The sequence below is a fragment of the Epinephelus moara genome, chromosome 5 (assembly GCF_006386435.1).
Source record: "Epinephelus moara isolate mb chromosome 5, YSFRI_EMoa_1.0, whole genome shotgun sequence".
In the NCBI taxonomy this organism is placed as follows: Eukaryota; Metazoa; Chordata; class Actinopteri; order Perciformes; family Serranidae; genus Epinephelus; species Epinephelus moara.
In genome coordinates this window covers 45,948,986-45,955,099 of record NC_065510.1, presented here as the reverse complement: position 1 = coordinate 45,955,099, position 6,114 = coordinate 45,948,986, and positions in this window count along the sequence as shown.

The window sequence follows — 6,114 nt, the reverse complement described above, 5'->3', positions numbered from 1 at the left end:
CAAGAGTCTGAGAGAGTAAGAGAGAGAATAAGATTAGTTCAAGTCAGACTGGCTTTGAGTATTAACAGTATACACATACTAGACAATTTCTGAAGAAATTGCAATATATGCCTGCTCCTCTGTGCATCTGCCACCACCATGCTGTCTTCATGCTCACGGTGGTGTATTGATGATGGTGATGATGTTTGTGTGTGTGTGTGTGTGTGTGTGTGTGTGTGTGTGTCTTTGTGGATGTATTTGTGTGTGCTGTGTGTATATGTGTTTGTGTGTGTCCGTGTGTTTGTGTGTGTGTTGTATGTCTGTGTACAGTCTTTCCTAGTGTGTATTTCTGTGTTGGTGGGGCTGTTTGTCTGTGTTTGTGAGTCTATGTGCTTTTTTACATGGATGAGTGTGTGTGTGGATGCACGCGCTCCCGCGCGTGTGTAATTGTCTGTGTGTGTGTGTCTTTGTGGATGTGTTTTTGTGTGCTTGTGTGTCTGTGTACATCTATTTGTATGTGTGTTGTGTGAATGTGTGTTGTGTGTCTGTGTGTATTTGTGAGTCTATGTGCTTCTTTACATGGATGAGTGTGTGTGTGTGTGTGTGTGAGCACGCGCTCCGCGCGCGTGTCTGGTTCTCTGTGTATCTGAATGGGAGTTAACCTGAAAAATGCCTCTCAAACTGCTGCTGTCAATATGTCGTGAGAGAGATGAAAGTCTAAGAAACGCAGTGATGTGTTTTGTTTTTTCGTGGAGCCAACACTGTGGTCAGGGTCGCGAGTTAAACACAAGGACCGCTTTTGAAAATCCTGTTTTCATTTTGTATGGGTCCCTATGGAGAAATTTCGAGGTGACTGTCGGCAGTTGGTGACTATCAAAGCCACTGTGTTAGTGTCTTGGCTTAGATTTCGTAGTGTGAGCGTGTGAAGCGAGATTTTTGATGGATTTTTTTCCCCTCCTCTCACTCTAGCGATGACATCACCTGCTCTAGCCACGAAAATCCCGTGCAATACACACTCATTATAAATTTTGAAACTGGCCAAAAACTTCATGAAACTTAAACTGTGATTGTCCGAAAACCATAGCAGCTGTCAAAATGCTGATCAGACCCAAAAATGTTGAGGGTCGTGTGACCCGTTTAAACTTTGAATGACCTTTCTAGGTGAGAGTATGGCGAAGTTACGTGGCTTCAAAGTCGGGTGAGTTTTGTGACTTTTGTGACTTTTTGAGACCTCGCAGGTGGGATTTCCCATTTTAAGCGATGTCGTTTTTTTGCGATTTATTTCGCCATAGTAACGCGAATCGCTTAGAAAAGTCATAGCACACCATTCCCAGACGAGGCGCACGTTTTGATATATGATTCGTTGGGGTTTTCTCAAAGCTGCGGGACTAGTTACGCGCCAAAATTTGGCGGAAGATGAAGATGACAAAATAAAGTCTGTCCTGGGAGATAGTAATATACGTCTTCTCTGCTGTGCAGAGCAGGCATATAATTATTATATACTGTATATCTACCTTTAGAAAGGGGCTAATTATTATATACTGTATATCTACCTTTAGAAAGGGGCTGACAAAATAAAAGGTTGCAGAGGGAGGATGCTGACTTCTTGAGCTTGGAGTGAAATTCTGGAGAAGAGAGGGAGGGAGGGAGGGAGAGAGAGAGAGGGGACAGGGACGGAGAGAGAATAAGATTACTTCAAGTCAGACTGGCTTTCTGTAGTAGCAGTATATACAGTATATATATATATATTCATATCTACCTTCAGAAGGCTGACAAAAGGTCGCAGATTGAAGTTGCTGTCTTCTTGGAGCTACGAGTGAAATTCTGGAGGAGAGAGAGAGAGAGAGAGAGAAAGAGAATAAGATATTTCAAGTCATGAAAAGCCTATTTTAGATCATTCATGCAGTAATGCCAGAAACAAAATTAATTGCAGAGTTCAGAGTAATTTCCACTGTATAATCTAACGCACATTTTAAATCATAAAACATTGGTCATAATGTAACCTTAAACGTGGATATATCTTTTTGGAACCACCAGGCGCCTCCCCCGAATCATGTAGTCAGCCAGTGGGTATGGGTCTGTAAGACTGTGGTGTTCAAGAAGTTGGATTCCCCTAGCAGATATGGTCAGGATATAGGCTCTGTAATGTTCAGTGTACCACGCATCAAGCCGTCTGACAACAAAAAGTGGCTTCTCTTGGAGAATGATCATCTGAATGATCTCACAAAACTCTGGCAGACCTGCAAGCTCCCCATGTGAAATGATCATGCCATTCCTATAGTTAAAGGCTTCATAAGTCACATCTTCTGCCATGCACAAAAGATCCAGGTTTGGGTGCTTCTGCCTCACAGCATGTGATATTTCCTCATTCAGAACATCGATGGGAATGGAGGAAACATTTCTAACTTCCACAGTTGGTGTGGGGAAGCTGTACAGGTGCAGCTGATAGGCCATATGAAATTGATGCCTCTGTGATAATGATAGGAGCACATTTTTGAAGCAGTTTGTGTGACGCACAACCCTTTTAAAGAAGCTGTGTTTTGCCTCAAAACGCATCGTCCATAGTGCAACCAGGGGACCAAACTGCTCAATGAGCTGTGGATAATGCTCCAAATAGTTGGTGTGAAAAGGTGTGACTACAAGGTCTACAATGTCTTTTAAATCAGTAAGGACTTGCCAGGCAGGTTCATTAGCAGGCACCTTGTCTCCAATCAAAAGAGGTAAAAATCTCAATAGGCCCCAGTTTTCATGTGCATTCCCCCCGATCCTTTTCTTTGTTGAATATGCAAGAGGTACAGGATGGGGACGATTTTTTTTGTCATTCCACTTAAAAGGAAAAGTTTGTATTGCTTCATTCAAGTTGTCCAATGTAAAATATTTTTTACTTACAAAGACAACCAAACACAATGCTATCTCAACAGGGACAATTCCCTCAAAGAGATCGTGCGCTATGTCAGGGGGAAAACCTGCAGTCACATTAAAGTATGATAGTCTCTGTGATAACAAACAAACCCCTTTCACACCAAAATGGGGCACTTCTTCTTCTCTGACAGCCTCAAGATGAGCAGCATGAATTCCCTTGGTTCTCAGACAAAATGCTCCTGATCTAACTTCTTTAGTCTGAATTTCTTCATTCTCTGCTGTGCAGAATCTACACACATATGTCCCTGAGAAATTCTCCACGAATCCTGCAATGCTATGTGCACCAAGGTTATCAGCAACGATACACTGAACAGTGCCCTTTATCGTCTTTCCCAGCTTAGAGATAAAAACTCCATGTTGCTCCAACGTGACAAGATCATCTACCAGAGGTCCCAGCACTTTTTCATATCCATACTGCTTAACATCATTGCTATTGATCAAAGCAGCTAAATTTATGGCAGACAGGGATGAGTGGGACCCTGGAGGTAAATTACCTAAAATCCAATAAACACCTAAGATCTTATGTATTTTCCTGGACGTGCCAAGGGGGTTACAAATCTCAAATTCGTCCACATACAATATCAATGAAATAGCAGTCTCATTAGAGAGCAATACATTCTGCTGAAAGTTGAGTGAATCAAAGAAGCATGTATATTTCAGTCCATCACCCCCTCTATGATGAGATTTCAAATTAATAGCTTTATCTAGTATTGGCAGGCAACTAAGAATCTGCTGCAATGACTTGAGTATTGGAACATACTGGAATGACCTTCTATTCTTTAGGTCAAGCACATACTCCAAGGGTTCTACAACACTGAAATGATTTTTGTAGTATGCCTTTCGTTTCCAAGATGTAGAGAGAGGACCTTTATCTCCAACTGCAGTTTGAATGGGATTTGACTTACACAGCACAGAGGCCAACTCCTGTACAACTGCTATGTCAACTTGGCAGTTACGTTCCTGCAGTAGCTGGATTATAGTGTCATAGGTGACAGGGACTGAAACTACACTTATCAAATAGTGCAGCTCCTGCAAAAGGTCATCAATAGCCACACTAGGGACCAGGAAAACATGCTCTAATTTCAATAACACTGAAGCAATTTTGCGCTCTATAGCATTGGACAAATCTTCAGTACCGTGTGTATCAAAGACAGAACTAGTTACTTCATCCTCTGAAACATCCTCGTGTGAATCATTGGCATTACTGTCTTCAGAGGAATGGTGGATTGGCTGTACCCTCGCAGCAATTTCATGTTTTAAATCACTTACAGAGGATGACCTGTGATTTCTGTACCTGTGAGTCCTGAATGATCCATAAACATTTGTTTTGTACGAGCAACTTTGAAAAATACAGTTTACAGTCTCGTGATTTTTCAGATGCTGTCCTAAGTGCTGCAAGTAGTCTTTAAGAGTTGAAATTTGCTTGTATTCACACAAAAGGCATCTCAAAGTTGTCTGCTGATCTTTTTGTGGGTTCAGTCGAGGGTGGCTTCTTGACAAATGACTCTTAAGGGCATTCCAGGTAGTAAAAGAACAAGGGCAGGTTGAATATGTGCAAGGGTAAGCACGGCGGCGTCCAAAATGTCTATGCTGAAGTTTGTAATGCTTCAGAAGTTCTGATCTTCGTGATTTGGTGACACCACAGTCTTTACATTTCCACATTCAGCAGACTACTGGAAAGGGGGAGGGGGAGTGGGTTGGTACATAAAAAAGACCCAAATTACATTTGCATTGTTGGTATGAGGTGATACTGAAAACTCAATTTATAAATATATATTACAAAATATCATCATCTTTCTGTAGAGTCCTCATGATTATATAGTAATATTTGGATACAATCCTCGTGATTACCACTTGAACTGACAAAATGAGGTATGAAATATTTTAAGGACTATTTGAAATTTTGATTTTTTCTTTTACATCACACAGGATATTACCATGTGGTATGTTTATTTAACATGTGACTTAATGCATACATTAACCATATTGTGTGATGTACAAAAATTCCTTTTGATTTTTTTCTATTGTTTTCAACCATATCACCCTGCCCATGAATTCCACTACCACACAAATTGCTTTGACAGCTCGAATTCCCCTTTGGATTCAGTCGCATAAAATAAAACTCCCTATCACCGGTGATGAACAAGAATAATACTTATCTTATAATAATCATGAACATAACCTTACATCTCATACTCAACTGCATAGTTCAAATGGCATTCAAATATGACCACTTACCGATTAAAAGTTGCTGCTTTGCTTATGTGCAATCATTTCAGGCCGAGAAGAAAGGGAGACATTTGTTAATGAGAACAAAGTAACACACACACACACACACACACACACAAACAAGACTACAGTGTTTTCCATTGAAACACATGCAAACACTCTGTGTGTCTTTCCCCCACTTCCAGCCCGCCGTTTAATGTAACAGCAAACACCGTTATGGTCGCGTTAATCGCAAATCGGGCAGTTTCGGAAATCGGGCAGTGACACCCGCAAAGAAAAAGAAACACAGTCCGAGCGAAGCACCGGAGCCGCGGACGGACACCTGGCCGTCACCGACAACCAAAGCCCCGACTGGTAACAAGTATGAGGGCCGCCGTGGTGAGCTAGCTCGATGCTAACTTCGGCTAGCGGTTAGCATCCGCTGCTAACGCCCGCTTCCCAGCTCACCACAACGGTCCTCCTGCCCGTTAGAGCATAAAACTGGAGGCTCCCGTTGTCGGCGACGGCCGGGCACCGGCCCACGGCCCCAGTGCCCCACCCGGACTGCACCCCACTTCCTCCGCGGTCCTGACAACCGCCGCCACTGCTACTGCTGTCTGGAGCAGGAGGCTACACAGTTGAGCCCAGAGGAGGTGCCCAGTTTGAATGTTGTGTTTACAAACAGAAACGGACAAAACTCCAGACCCAACCTTTAATAAATAACATTTACCGTAGCATGCATCGAAAACGACAAGATATCAAATTATGATTCCTACTGAAGTTAGCAAACCTGGATAGCTCTGCTAGCTAACGTTAGCTAATAATGTGTCGATGTCGTACCAAACAGTCACGGCTAATCGACGTCGTGTGATAAACAACGACGTAAAGTTCGTTTGTGTAACAGTGATGTAGAAAAATATATACATATTCAACGGTCCTGTTATATTTCTTACCGATTTCTTTCTCTTTTCTTCCGTGGCGTTTTCATGCGAGAAAGGAAGATGG